Raw genomic sequence first — 16,403 nt, forward strand, 5'->3', positions numbered from 1 at the left:
TAAGTACGATGTGGTGCTGAGAAGAATGTATATTCTGTTGATTTGGGGTGGAGAGTTCTATAGATGTCTATTAGGTCTGCTTGCTGCAGAGATGAGTTCAATTCCTGGATATCCTTGTTAACTTTCTGTCTCGTTGATCTGTCTAATGTTGACAGTGGAGTGTTGAAGTCTCCCATTATTATTGTATGGGAGTCTAAGTCTCTTTGTAAGTCTCTAAGGACTTGCTTTATGAATCTGGGTGCTCCTGTATTGGGTGCATATATATTTAGGATACTTAGCTCTTCCTGTTGAATTGATCCCTTTACCATTATGTAATGGCCTTCTTTGTCTCTTTTGATCTTTGATGGTTTAAAGTCTGTTTTATCAGAGACTAGGATTGCAACCCCTGCTTTTTTTTGTTCTCCATTTGCTTGGTAAATCTTCCTCCATCCCTTTATTTTGAGCCTATGTATGTCTCTGCGTGTGAGATGGGTCTCCTGAATACAGCAGACTGATGGGTCTTGACTCTTTATCCAGTTTGCCAGTCTGTGTCTTTTAATTGGAGCATTTAGTCCATTTACATTTAAGGTTAAGATTGTTATGTGTGAACTTGATCCTGCCATTATGATATTAACTGATTATTTTGCTCGTTAGTTGATGCAGTTTCTTCCTAGCCTCGATGGACTTTACATTTTGGCATGTTTTTGCCATGGCTGGTTCCGGTTGTTCCTTTCCATGTTGATTGCTTCCTTCAGGGTCTCTTGTAAGGCAGGCCTAGTGGTGACAAAATCTCTAAGCATTTGCTTATCTGTAAAGGATTTTATTTCTCCTTCACTTATGAAACTGAGTTTGGCTGGATATGAAATTCTGGGTTTAAAATTCTTTTCTTTAAGAATGTTGAATATTGGCCCCCACTCTCTTCTGGCTTGTAGAGTTTCTGCCGAGAGATCTGCTGTGAGTCTGATGGGCTTCCCTTTGTGGGTAACCCGACCTTTCTCTCTGGCTGCCCTTAAGATTTTTTCCTTCATTTCAACTTTGGTGAATCTGGCAATTATGTGTCTTGGAGTTGCTCTTCTCGAGGAGTATCTTTGTGGCGTTCTCTGTATTTCCTGGATTTGAAAAAATATGGAACGCTTCACGAATTTGCGTGTCATCCTTGCGCAGGGGCCATGCTAATCTTCTCTGTATCGTTCAAATTTTAGTATATGTGCTGCCGAAGCGAGCACAAGTTTTGCTTTTTGAACTGTTGAAAAACAATGATATAATTCTCTCTATCCCTGTAGAATCTTCAAAAGACATGAGAAAAAATGTAGTTTCCTTTTAAACGATTTGTTCATTATTGAGTACTTTCTCAAAAACAAGAAGCAACTACCGTATACCCAATATTGTATCCAATAAAACACTCCAAAATAACTCGGAGATTTGTTCCTGTTGTCTGAGGAGCTTACAATGTGAGTAGGAGAAGGAAATAACAACAATAGCAGCAATCGTAAAATCTTGTGAAACAAAATCTTATTTTTTTCCTGTGGACTTACCACATACACAGTCTTAAATTGATGTTGTATATGAAATGGAATGTGGATTCTACCCCTCAATAGAAATTAAATTTAAATTTAAGATTAAAATTAAGGGGTGGCATGTGTATTTTACGTTATTTTATGAAGAAGCATGAAATAGATTATGTAATATTAAACACAACATGTAGAAGAACCTTTGCTTTTTCCTACTTTCTGTCAGAAAAAAACATCCTTTTTGCTGGCCTTTCATGTACATTTTGTGACTCTGGTGACTACACAACTGAGATTTTATACCAACTATAGAATTTGAGACCTGCCAGGGACCAGGGAAATTATTTAGTTTTACCCTGTTTTTCAGGTGTGGAGTCAAAGGTCTAGAAAGCACCTTTTCTCAAAGTGTGCTCTCGAAAATACTTCTTCAGGATTTTAATAAGTATTCCATTTAAAAAAAATTCTTCCCTTAAATAAGCTTTAGACATACTATCTTAAATGAAATTTGACAGGCTTACTTACTGCAGAATTCTCAAAGAATTGAATAAGCAAACGTGCTCTGTGAATATTCATTCACAGGGAGATAAAGAGTATGATGTGTCTCCCCCTCCTCCCCGCTCCTTTTATTAAAGAGGGCATTCCAGGGTACTACATGCATAGAACACATTTTAGGGAACACTGCTCTAGAAAATTTAACTCACAGATATGACCAAGTGAGCTCTGACTTTGTGAACGTTAGGATGAGAACCATGTCTTCTGGTTTCTAGGCGGGGGAGTTTTCTACTATAATTTACTGAAAACCCCCTGAAAGGATAAAAACAAGTTTGAGATTTCCTCCAAAATAAACAACTTTGGTGGACTATATTCTGTGGCAAATCCTTTATTTTGTTCAGTAATGAAAGATAAAAATGCATTTTCTGAGCAATATCCACAAATCGAATGTGCCATTCACTTAGGGTCCCTGGGAGTAATACCATCACTTTGATATTATCTCAAATCAGCACAACCTTTTCCTGACTTCTGTTCGAGTCACTCCTATTTTTAAGTAGAGGTTTACAGGGACCAGAAAGGCATAAGGGCAACAGTGAAAGCTGTACCATCCATCTTCAACACACTGACCAGCCCTGGCCTTGGCTTTCTTAAATTTCTTTCAATTGACACTGTTTCTTTTCAAAGGTGATCCAGTGGGCTGAAGGTTTAGGAACTCGTACACTGGAAATCGCTTGATAAAATGTCATTGAAGCTATTTGTATACTTGTGAAAAGCTATAGCCAGCTTGCTAAGAACCTACTCTACTTTAAGAAATATGTGTCACTTTGCCAGAGTAATAAAAACAGGGGATATGTATTCTCAGTTTTTAACAGCAAAGGGTCATGCAAGTATGTGTCCCTTTGCTTCCATTGACTATCTTTTTCTTTAAATATTCCACAAAAGAAGGCAATGGAAGTTGACTTTAATACTTTTAAATTATCTTAAAAATTCAAAGCAGAAAATGTCTAGTAGTTTAAATTTTTATATGCTTGCTTGTAGAAGTGTACATGAATATGAGCATGAGAGCAGACAATAAGATCTCTACCACTCTTAGCATACAATGAAACCTCATGACTATTGTTTTAAAGAAACTATACCCTCATGATTGTCTTACTTTATTATCACTTGCTTCCGCTTGAGTTAACTTGTGCTTGACTCTGTTAATTTATTTCACCAGACCTACATCATCTTCTAAAAGAAGAAAAAATGTTCAAAATTGTTTTTCTCTGTTTGCCCTACTTGGAGGTCTAGGACTCTAAGTTTGTTTTTTAAGGACATTCTTCTCTTGCCTACTGTGCACACGAAAGGGATCTATGCTGGTGAGCTATATATGTCACTAAGACCCTAAAAGTTCATGGCCGTGAAGATAAGAGGATCTTGCAGTAAGGTGTCAGAAAATCCAGTAACTGGAACGAAAGAAAAGAAACAGAAAGGAAGATGTGATGGAACAAAATAACAGTTTGTGAGGAAAGGAGCTTAAGTAGGTGAAAGTCTAGAATCCCAAGAGTGGGGGACTATAAAGGGAGACTTCAAAGAAAGAACTCAGTTATCAGATGATGAGAAGAACTCAAACCCAAATACTGACATACCTGTCAACAGAGAAAATGCAGGGCATGTCTATTAGACAAAGAGGTGGATTTACTGTCATTATTTTTTTCATTTTGCTTAAAGGAAGACACAGAAATAACTTCTCTCTTCTCTCTTCTACTCCAATTATACTGATATCACTGAAAATATTTTAGTATATTTTTGCATCTGTCTTCAGAATTTGTCACATATTTCATTCATTCATTCATCCATTCACTCATTCATTCATTCACTATGTCTTTAAGGAAAATTTACTATGTCACATTGCGTGTCAGGCACTTTCATTGCACTTGAGAATTTCACAATCCTATATACTAAATACACTCAAAATTTCTAAATTTTGGGGTCAAGTGATTTTTAACACATAACCAGAAGTAAGAGTTCAAAGGAGGAAAACTGATAACCACGCTGAATAACAACATCTTGGGTCACAATAAGTAATAAAACTGACTTTTCTTTGCTGGTTCCTACATGATCGGGGAAGGAAATGTCCCAAAAATATTTTAAGAAATGGCATCATCACTGAAATCAGTGTAGTTTTATGAAAGCACTGTTTGAACGTCAACCCTCTTCTGAGTGAATAATTCAAGGGAAAAATACTCAGTGAATATCTGTCACATACTAGTATCTGCAGTGCACAATACACTCTCAGGATCAATATGTATAAAGGGCAGCCTTTGCTGTTAGGAAACTTAAGTCCTAATAGAAAATAGTTATAGTTAATCATAATATAAGACAAACTTAAGCGCCACATCTATTCTTACTATTGGCAAATCTCATTAAGTAGTCTGTTTCTGGCATTGTTCTGTGGATGCATTGATAAAATGTGTCCTGTGACTTCAAGGAACTCATACTCTTGTGAAGGCACAAAAAAAGTAAAAAACACAATCTCCATGCTGTGTGTTGAGGGCCAGTTCAGAGCATGCTACAAGCTTGTAGGAGAGGAACAGGAGCCAGTCCAGGGGAAGCTTCTTAGAGGAGCTCTGAAAGAGAATGAGAGCAAGCCCTGGGATAGGAAGGGCACATTTCAGGCAGATGAGTGAATACAGGAGTAGAGAGGAAGGTCTGTTTGGGGAGCTGGTGTAGTAAGGGCAGGATTTTACTATTTGTGTGTATATGTGGAGAGGGGACAACAGCACTAGGAGAGAAGAGGAGACACTGCAGATAACTAGTTGCCAAGTCATGAAGGTCCCACAGGCCCTGATGTGGAGTCCAGCCTTTGTCAGGCTGGCAAAAATGCTACAGACAATTCTCTATGGGAGTTCCATGGAGGAATGACTTTCAGTTGGTGTGGGTTCTTCTTGTTTTAGGGGAACTTTTGACAGTATGATTGATATTTAACTTCAAGATAGGCAGGCCTGCTGGGTGCAGAGGGAAAAAACACAAAGGACTAGGCTGCATTTAGGCACAGAAACTAAAGATAGTAACTGGTAGGAAAGAAGTGAGAAAAAGCAAGAGATTATGGGCAGGCAGGCTAAGGGGCTAAAAGTTATTCCCCTGTCAGTCAATTAAGAGAGCTTGAACCTGGAAGAACAGAAAACTAGTAGCATCACTGACAGGAAAAACAGAAAACAAACACAAAAATGACAAAAGCAGAGATAAGAAAGAGGAGAGGAATAAAAGCTTCTCTTAGAAAGAACAACGAAGGCTGGGTGTGGTGGTTCACACCCATCATCCCAGCACTTTGGGAGGTCGAGGTGGGCGGATCACGAGCTCAGGAGATTCAGACCATCCTGGCTAACACGGTGAAACCTTGTCTCTACTAAAAATACAAAAAAATGTAATCCCAGCTACTCCGGAGGCTGAGGCAGGAGAATGGCGTGAAGCCGGGAGGTGGAGCTTGCAGTGAGCCAAGACTGCACCACTGCACTCCAGCCTGGGTGACAGAGTGAGACTGTCTCAAAAAAAAAAAAAAAAAAAAAAAAAGGAACAATGAAGAGTTCAGTTGTGGTCTTGTCTCATGACTCATGACCACAGGTACTAGGATTTTAAGTACTGAAAACGTAATGCTAAGCTTACCACCTCCTTTCGATGTGTTTTGCATGCCTGCCAGTTTGTAGAAAAAGCCATCTATCCATTAAGAGATCTATTCAGAGCACCAAAGAGTTTCATAAAGGCTAATTTGGGTTATCAGCTTCCAGGCACAATCAACCCAAGCTAAGCCTTTTTAAATCACCTGAGGAAGAAAGTATCTGTCCCCACAACCCTCCTCACAACACCTTTTTTTCCCCCAAAGGGAAATATCTGAACACCATAGTCATTCATTTTGAAATGACCACAGTTTGAAGTAGTTAATTTATATACTGATCAGAGTCTTTACAGCAGACGAATATGTATATGTGTGAATTTGTGTGTGTGTGTGTGTGTGTGTTTAACCAAGTAGAGGTTAAACACATACATATGTGTTGGTAAATTTTCACCCAAAAAATACAAAACAAACAGGTCCTTTAAAAATGTAGCTTAGGCCGGGCATGATGGCTCACGCCTGTAATCCCAGCACTTTGGGAGGTCGAGGCAGGTGGATCATCAGGTCAGGAGTTCAAGACCAGCTTGGTCAAGATGGTGAAACTCTGTCTCTACTAAAAATACAAAAATTAGCCAGGCATGGTGGTGGGTGCCTGTAATCCCACCCACTAGGGAGGCTGAGGCAGAGAATTCTTGAACCCGGGAGGCAGAGGTTGGAGTGAGCCGAGATCATGCCACTGCACTTGGTAAGTGTTGGTAAGGTAAACTCATGCCAACATCTTTTCACTGTCACTTTTGGCTAACTGACCAACAGTCCTAAATAATGTATTAAGTTATTAGTGAAGAGAAAAGCAAGTCATTTGAGAGAGGTTGCTTAAAATTAATTGAACTTGCCTTGATTTTTGTAGATGGTAAAAAGCCACATTTACGCAGCAATATCTGGAATTATGCTGCTTCAGAAAAAAGGAAAATGGCTGTGAAAACCTTAGTGTACCCTATGAATTACATCTGTGAACCCAGCCACAGTATCATATCGGTTTTGTTAGAGCAGTGGTATTTGCTAAATTGGAGCAGGAGACAGGTTATTATTTTCCCCTCCTTTTTGGCTACTTAGATCAAAAGAAAGGTGTACACTTTATTTTTAATCCTATTACTTCACATGAGCTCAGACAGAACATCAAAGACAAGGTAGGCAGGTTTAACCATTAGCATCGACATATTCTAAAGTTGAAAATCTCTTCCAGATAGCTACCTCACTTTGAAACAGACCACAGTTGTGTTGTTCAGAGTCAGTATTACTCTCTACTGTATTTTAATTTTCACCATGCTTAAACACACACACACACACACACATATATATATACACACACACATAAGAAATGCGATTTTGCCCTACAGCATGCAAGCATACTTTTGTGGGACAATCTAATATTATTAGAATAAAATGCAATTCACATACACTTTTTTTTAAGTTGGCTCAGCCGTCCATCTCAATTTCATGAAAGGGAGGAAAGTGAATCAAATGCAGTTGCAAATCTTATTTGAGGAGGGCAATGCTTCCCCACATCTGAAGTCTATTGAAAGCTCATGAGTAAGAACTTTGGGAGCAAATCCTTTCAGTTCAAAAGATGTGTCAGTGGAGAAATTCTCAGAAAATAGCACACAATTCATCAGAAATCATGTATTTTTCCCCCAAGCCAGATAATAAAAGAAAGTTACAGTTCTGAATTCTTTTTCTAAGAGGAACTAAATCTAAATATGTAAAGTAATTCATAAAGATTTTGCATTAGAAAACATACCATATGTAGTAGAGATATCAAAAATATCTAACAACTAGGTAACCCAGACACCAGATAATCAGAATGAACAAAGGCAAAATGAGTGATACAGATGTACTGGTGTACAGTTCTGGCTTTAAGAATGTCCAAAATTCTTAAATGAAATAAAACTGGTTTTGTGGAAGTATATGGTGGTTGACTTGAGATTTCCTGGTGACATAATTATCATCAAGACACTAGAGCAAGTACAAATGTTTATTAGGTTTCTAATACTTACATTGCATTTGTCTGTGGAGATACAACAGTTATATATGCATGGGACAGCACCTATGCCTTCATGGGGAAGTCAGACTGTCGTTATACTCAAATACTTGAACATATATAAAAGTAATCCATGCTCACTGCTAAAGAGGGGCACAACCCACAAATGCTAGAAAATTCTCAAGATGAAGTTCCACCTCAGCACTAGGGGAAAATGTACTTATTTTATGGAGATGGGAGAAGTTGAATTCACACTTAAAGTACAGTCTGGTCTTAGGTAAGAACTGAGGATAGGATGGCATTTCAGGAAAAATAGAATGTTGAATGTCTACATCGGAAGTGTGTGTGTGGTGTGAAATCAAGTTATCTACATTTAACCTTCTCAGGAAATGTCTTTGACTTTTATTTTGCCAATAAGAAAATTAAGGCTCAAGGAGATTAGAAAACTTGTTTAACACCACACATCTAATGAAGTGGAAGATGCAAGATTTGAATCCAGATATACTCCATTTAAGTTCATGTTCTTTCGACAATACCTTGGTGCAACTAGAAGGCATAATGCAGGGAGCAAAGTGCACAGTTAGAAAGAAATGTGGATAACATACTTGGAGAATCATGAACGTATCCACTGGAGTTCGGTGGTCAGGGGGACATGAGAGAGGAGGCAGGCAGGGAGGGACTACCACTTTTCTTGGCCAACTGGGTAGTATGGCTTTCATTTATAAATATTAGTTGTAACTAACAACTTAATGGAACAGGTTTATACTGAGTGGTGTTTTCAGAAGGTTGATTTAGCCATAGTGCATAGGAAGGACCGAGTGTGGAGGGAGAGAGAGGAAGGAGGTGAAGGCTGGAAACAGCAAACAGAAGATCCTTACACTACTCCAAAAGTAAGGTAATGGGGGCTTTTATCATGTTAGTTCCAGCAAAAATTGAAGAAAGAGCCAAATGTGAGACCCATTTTCTAAATGGTTACAATATATAGTTGCTGTTGATCTTACAACTTTGAAATAATCAAATCTGATGCTGCTATGAACTATGAGATTTAACAACTTCATACAAGCTAAAGGAGACTATCTCCCAAACACAGAAATAAGTGAAGGCCTGTCCTCTAGAGTTACATAAGGAGAATCATAACCAATTTCTACTATCAGGCTCTCTGCAGGAACATAAACAAACAGACAAATTACTAACACTATCAAATGACAATATTTAAGACTCAGGATCAATACATTTGATACTGAATAATGAGAAATGATGCTAATATTATCAGATCAAAAGGCCATGTTAATTTTACAGATAGATGACAGTTTCATATTTGGACAAAAGGAAATAGCTAAATAAGAAATAGTAAAGGTGAATAAACTAAGAACTTTTTTGTTATGTTTTTCATTATTGTTTTTAATAAAAGGTTAGATATTATCCACTATTTTGTTTTTGTTTGAGATGGGGTCTCATTCTGTCATGCAGACCAAAAGAGCAGTGGTGTGATCAGAGCTCACTGCAGCCTCAAACCCCTGGGCTCAAGCAATCCTTTTGAATAGCTGGAACCATGGGTGCATGCCACCATGCCTGGCTAATATAGGATCCACTATTGTATGAAAAATCTACATCTACTTCTGCAGCACTATTAAATGAGATAAAACATAAAACCATTTTTCTAAATAAGCATACCAAGATTATATGATACAGTAAGATTTTAAGAAGAAAAGTCATCTAAAATAAGTTCAGTGACTACTTAATTCCATATTGAGTAGTTTTCTGATAACTAGTATCATTGTTGTCTCTTTACATTTCTAACAAAATATTCTATGATCTTACATAGTTTCCAGCATGATTTTTTTGTCAAATATTTAATATTTATTTCATTATGAAGATTAATGGTACTTATGAAGAAACGATAATTTGTTCAGAAAACCACATGCGGAGTATTGGATAATCTGGACTCATCTTGCTTATGCATATTACATTAGTTAATCGAATACTTAAGTGGCTTTCTGCTACCCTATGTAGATTAAGATTTTGGACCAGACGCAGTGGCTCACACCTGTAATCCCAGCACTTTGGGAGGCTGAGGCGGGCAGTTCACCTGAGGTTGGGAGTTCCAGACCAGCCTGGACAACATGGCAAAACCCCATCTCTACTAAAAATACAAAAATTAGCCAGGCACGGTGGTGCGCACCTGTAATCCCAGCTACTCAGGAGGCTGAGGCAGAAGAATTGCTTGAGCCCAAGAGGTGGAGGTTGCAGTGAGCCGAGATCACGTCACTGTACTCCAGCCTTGGCGACAGAGTAAGGCTCCATCTCAAAAAGATAAACAACGAAAAAAGATTGTTCTCCATTTGTGAAACTATCCATTTGTCCCAAACTAACTTTCTTCTTCTTTTTTTTTTTTTTTTGTGTGACTTAAACAACAGAAATTTATTTCTCACAGTTCTAGAGGCTGAAAGTCCACGATCATGGTGTCAGCAGATTCTGTTTCTCCTGAGGCCTCTCTCCTTGGCTTGGTATGGCTGCCTTTTTGTTCACCATGCCACACGGCCTTTTCTCTGTGTGCTTGCTTCCCTAGTGTCTCTTCTTCTTCTTATAAGGGCACCAGTCATATTGGATTACGCCCCACCCTTATGACCTCATTTAACATTAATTACCTTTATTTTTATTTTATTTATTTATTTATTTTGAGACGCAGTCTTGCTCTGTCACCCAGGCTGGAGTGCAGTGGTGTGATCTCGGCTCACTGCAAGCTGAATTTTTGCTAACATAATGAAGATCAGGATGCCAGGACTTAAGGAGCAAAGGCTTGTGAACCTCCTATGGTTAAGTTCCTCCTATGCACTTAAGTAATAAACAGAATATTCATGCTTCTATATGTATATGTCATTGTGATGGCCTGAATTGTCTTTCCCTGAATTGATATGCTGAAGCCTTAATCTCCAATGTGACTGTATTTGGAGACAACCTTTAAAGGTAACCTTAATTATCTCTTTAAAGGTAGGGCGGGCGCAATGGCTCACGCCTGTAATCCCAGCACTTTGGGAGACCGAGGCAGGCAGATCACAAGGTCAGGAGATCAAGACCATGCTAGCTAACATGGTGAAACCCCATCTCTACTAAAAGTACAAAAACAAAATTAGCCGGACTTGGTGGTGGGCACCTGTAGTCCCAGCTACTCAGGAGGCTGAGACAGGAGAATGGTACGAACTCGGGAGGTGGAGCTTGCAGTGAGCCGAGATCACACCAAACTAACTTTCTTGGTGGAGACATGGTAAGGCATCTAATCCTTTTACTGGAAACACAACATGAAAGTAAGACAAAAAGAAAAAAGTTAACTACTTAACTGAAAATTGTCGTTCTTGGTTAACTTAGAAAATTTTAGTGACAAGGCATCAGGATTCCTTTTGCATATATACGGTACAGCTGACCCTATCTCTGTGCATACCTAAATGAAGCTCTCTCTCTCTACCTATGTACCTACCTACCTCTGTAATTCAGATGAGAAATCAAGCACTCAGACCAGATTAACATGCTTTGTAAATTAACTATTACCTATGACAGCAACATGTGCAAGTGGGTATTTGCTGCTTTCTAATCATATTTTATGGCAGCACCCTTCAAGAGTTTATTATTCTTATCAGTATATTACTATTATGGTTAGAAAGAGACAATTACAAGGAAATGGACATTTGCTTTCCATTTCGAAAACATACTTTACATTGTTGAAGTTAACCTGATGTGCCATCAAGAGATGGAAAAACAACCCATTATCAACCACTCAACAACGTAAAGCAATTGTAACTTGCAAAAAGTTATTATTTAACTATTGAGGAAATTACCAAATCATTCTTTGCCATTTGATTAATTGCTGGGAAGTTCACTGAGTCTTTGAAGAATGAAATAGGCTGGTGTTCCAAACTAGATGATAGAATGCTATTTCTCACACTGGTTTGAAATCTGTTTTAGCAGAGTGAAGACATAAAGTATGTACTAAGTGTCCAGTGGATGCCTCACCAGATTAGTTGCTGAAAAGAAATAATACAGAGGACCCAGGGTGGGGGTGGTCAACAAATTCATGTGGAGCTAGATGCACATACCTCAAACAACTAGGGAGTAACGTTATACATTATACAGCCAAGGAGGAACTCTGCGATTAATATACATGGACTATAGGAATTCAGAGAAGGGAAAGAACAATGTAGGATGGAGTAGCTCGTGACAGTTACATGCCAAATATAGAAAACAGGCTTTCCTCTGTCCTTTTTCTTTCAAATATTCACTCACTTAACAAATATTTACTAAGTTCATACTACAAGCTAGGAGCAGAGGTAAAACATGTAGAGAGGTCTCTACAGTGTCTATAGGCTATTAGAGAGTGGTGGGGCTGTGTGGATGGTGATTAAAACAATACTTATACAATTAAATTATTAAAACTGAGATTATACAAAAAGAGTATCACATTTCTAGAGAGAAAAAAAGGTAGCTTTAATGTATATATCATGGATAACGTCATGCTCCTATAAAATAAACCAAATGGTTGAAAAGTCCTACCATGATTTAGCTTTACTTCATTAGGTATCGACCTGTGATCCTAGATCAGTGGTACAAAAGACTGCCACGGCCCTGACTCCCTTCATCTACTCCCTCCCACTACCTTATCTCCTCAACCTCCACCAACCCTGCTCCCCTGCATGCACACACACACACACACACACACACACACACACACAGGTCTTATCTGTGATAAACATTTTGACACAGGAACATCTATGGTATAGCTCATAGTTAAAGTGATGAAGTAGCTAAATCTTCAGAAGAAAGTGGAGAGACAGTTTGCCTACTGGTGGTAGCATTTGCTGTAGCTATTCCTGGCATTGGGCAACACATGTTTTTAATAAACTTGTAAAAACAGTGTAGATCTAGCTGTAAATATGTTTTGCTTGGTAATGTAGGCTGAATATAATGATTAGATTGACAGTTGTTGGGTTTTTCTCCCCTAAAAAAAATCACTATACAATACAAAGAGAAATAGTTTGAATGATGAGGCCCAAAACAGTATCATGATACCAATACTGTGTTGATAATTATTGTTTATGACAACAGTCAATTTACACCAAAAACATGCTGCTGTTTTCCTTGTTCACAGCATTACACGTTTTGTTTAGTCTCTTAGAAATATCTAACTCCATGTGAAGTAGCCTATATCTATAATTAGAACTAAGCCACACAATCAGATGCCTGTCAATATTGTGGCAAGCAGCTTAAAAATAGAACAAAAATTGAAGTTACTGATACGAGTTGTGGAAATTACTTTTATGGCAATATATTTATTTTAATTTTCACTATTATCAATAAAATGTAATGGCCAGAAAAAGATATGTAAATAATTGGTAAAAATAAGGAAATGAAATAAAATAATGAGCATTATCTACTAATAGAACCCTAACCTTTAGTGAGCTAAATCCAAACTTGGCATGTCTTTGAAGAACTTTACATATATATTCAACAGCGACTTTCTGAGATTTTTAAACCTTGCTTCCTAGTACTAACAGACATAGTCTATATAAACCCATTTATTAACAGTTACTTGTCAAAATAGCTCTTTTTTGTTAGGCTAAAGAATTATTGTGGGGTTCCCAATCAGAATAGAATCATACATAATGTCAGCAGCCTAATAATGTGTCATGTAAATATCAGAGACCAATATTTCTTAGATTTGGAATGTCTGAACTAAATACTATATTAGTTATACTAAGATAAATCTATTATATTTACATTTCTAGATATAATTAAGCCACCTATTTAATAAAGATATAGCAGACACATAGTAAGTTTGTAATTGTTACTGTAGATGTGGGCGAGAAGGAAGAAATAAAGAGTTATAAAACAAATTTCTGTCTTCTGGAAGCCCACAATCTAAAGTATTTACATAGAACAACAAATCTATATATTTTATTATCAAATAATAATAAATACCTAGATTTCAAAGTAAGTCCTCCTCAAAATTAATACAAATTAATTCCAAAGGCTTTGTATTTCTTCCATTGCCATATTTTTGTTTCTCTGCTGACAAAACAGAACTAAGAGATCTTTCATTAAATTAACTCTATGTAGACAATAAGGTAAATTGATAGAGCATGACAACTACCTTGAAATTTTAGATGGGATGTCAAAAGAAAAATGTTCCATATGTTGCCAAAGGGCAGCGGCAGAAACAGTGAAAAAAGCAATAAAAACAGAGATTTGGGCTCCAGAGAAAAATGAGTTTCAATAATCAGAGCTGTCCAAAAATAAATCAGCTGCCTTACTAGGTAATGAGTTCCCAACTACTAAATGAGGCAAGTTTCAGGTGGACATCTACTCGGTGAGGCTGGTGTAGAGAGTATTCAGTTGAGAGGAGTTGCTTTTATGATACAATGGATTAAATGTTAGGAATAATGATAAGAGTAATGGTAACAGATTTATAAGGCATACAATTTGGAATCAGACACAAAAAGGGCAATTGATTTTTTTCTAAATTCATTTTTTCCTTCATTCTTGTTTTAAATGACAATAACTGAGGCTTAACAGTTTATCTAATTATAGAAATGTGTAAGTCTTTCCGAAAATAGATTTAAACCTTATCTTTTGTCAGTAGTCAGCTGTGTTGGTGAAGTTGGTTTATCTTCCTTTCAGTCAGCACACACACACACACACAGACACACACACATTTATTGCTATGTAAATAGTTGTTATACTATGTTTTTTTAGGGAATTATGACGAGAAAACAGTCTGTACATGTTCAGTACAGATGCAAGTTTTTAATGGAATATTTTTGATCTGCAGTTGTTTGAATCCATGAATGCAGAACACACAAATATAAAGGGCTAACTCTATCTTTAGGAAAGTCAACTGTAAATGGCATTATTAAGTTGTAGAACACGCATGTTACAAATTTTGACAGAAGCTGCCCAGTTGCCCAATGATAGTTGGATCATTATACTGAGTATGAAAATACCCATTTATTTCCTCATGCCCTTACCAACATTAGGTGTTATCGCTTGTTATTATTTTATTGATCTAATAGTTAAGACATATATACATATTACTTACATATGATTTATATAGTTTTTGGGGTGTGTGTGTGTGTGTGTGTGTGTATGCACATATATATAAGCTTTGTAGCCAGGTGTGTTGGCTCATACCTATAACGTCAGCACTTTGGGAGGCCAAGAGTTTGAAACAGTCTGGTCATTATGGTGAGACCCCCATCCCTACAAACACTTTTTTTTTTTTTTTTTTAAATAAGCCAGGCATGGTTGTACGCATCTTTACTCCCAGCTACTCTGGATGGCAGGATGGCTTTAGCCCAGGAGTTCAAGGCTGTAGTGAGCTATGATCATGCTACTAAACTCCAGCCTGAGTGACAGTGAGACCCTGTCTCTAACAACAACAACTACTTTGCATTTTCCTGATCGCTACTATGTACAAGGTATCATGAATAGAGCATGAGTTGCAAAAGAGAACATACTGTTACTCCTGATAATCTAGTTGATGAGATTAAAAATACACATAAAAAGAGGGTGGATGACATAAAGCAGAATAAGAGTCAAATTGAGACAGAAAATGCTGCATGAGGAAGTAGAAAGGACTGTGAGCTGAAATGGCTGCAGATTTGGGACAGCAGGAAGGATGTGAACGGAACTACAAGAATGGGCCAGACACTGAAGCACAAAGAAAAGGCGGAAGGGCAGTCTAGGTGGGAAGGAATGGCTACCATGCTGGTGCTAGAGCAGTTTTGCTAAAGTAGAAGATAGAAGTAGGAGAAATAGGTTCAACTTTACTCTCTCTTATATTGTTTTATTTTTCTTCAGATCACTTAGAATTACTCCCAAATTATGTAATTATAGTTATACATTATATAGGTACACATTTCCTTGTTTATTGCCTGTGTTCTTACTGCCCCAAAGGGGTGACTGAGTTGTCTTGTTCACTGTTGTATCTCCAGAAGCTCAACAGTGCCAGCACATAGTAGGCCCCCAGTAAAAGGTTTGCTGAAGAAATGAATGTTACTCTGAGGACACTCAGAGGAGTCAGAAATGTTAGAGTCTGGATTTATATAATTTATATGGAAACTTGGAAATGATAACACGATAAAACTGGGGCTGTGAGGTGATAAAATACAATGGTGTTTGTGAGAATTTAGTCTAGTTGTGCTATGCAGGATGAAGCAATCTACTGGCAAAACCAGAAGGCCAGCAAGATTACTGCAATATTGCAGGGTTAAGAAAACTAAGTGAAGAGATGAGCAAAAAGACTTGGTGACTAATTGACTAATAACAGTTAGCACAAATTAGTGCTTAATATGTGCTTGTTTTGTGACAAGTACTGCACATACATTTATTTAGTCTTGTGAGATAGGTACCATCATTCCAGTTTTTAAAATGAGGAAACTGAGACACAGAAAGGTTAAGTAACTCACCCAAAGTCACACAGTTAGTAAGTCATTCAGCAGGAATCATTTTTGATTCTGTGTCTGTAAAGTCTGTGTGCTTTCCTTTATTTATTTATTTATTTTATTTTTTTATTTTTTGAGCCTGTTTCCCAGGCTGGAGTGCAGTGGCGCGATCTCAGTTCACCACAACCTCTGCCTCCCAGGTTCAAGCGATTCTCCCAGTTCAGCCTCCTAAGTAGCTAGGATTACAGGCATGCGCCACCATGCCCGACTAATTTTGTATTTTTAGTAGAGACGGGGTTTCTCCATGTTGGTCAGGCTGGTCTCAAACTCCAGACCTCAGGTGATCTGCCCACCTTGGCCTC

General features: G+C 37.7%; 1 protein-coding gene and 1 non-coding gene across 3 annotated transcripts in view; both read right to left on the reverse strand.

The window, feature by feature from the left end:
* GTDC1 (glycosyltransferase like domain containing 1) overlaps positions 1-16,403 on the reverse strand; it is a 383,166-nt gene that overhangs the window by 99,144 nt on the left and 267,619 nt on the right. The window lies entirely within an intron of this gene.
* Positions 1,099-1,205, reverse strand: LOC112636870. The gene has a single exon (XR_003122327.1). It is a non-coding gene; the product is annotated as a U6 spliceosomal RNA (small nuclear RNA).

Source organism: Theropithecus gelada, chromosome 12 (genome assembly GCF_003255815.1).
Source record: "Theropithecus gelada isolate Dixy chromosome 12, Tgel_1.0, whole genome shotgun sequence".
Taxonomy (NCBI): Eukaryota; Metazoa; Chordata; class Mammalia; order Primates; family Cercopithecidae; genus Theropithecus; species Theropithecus gelada.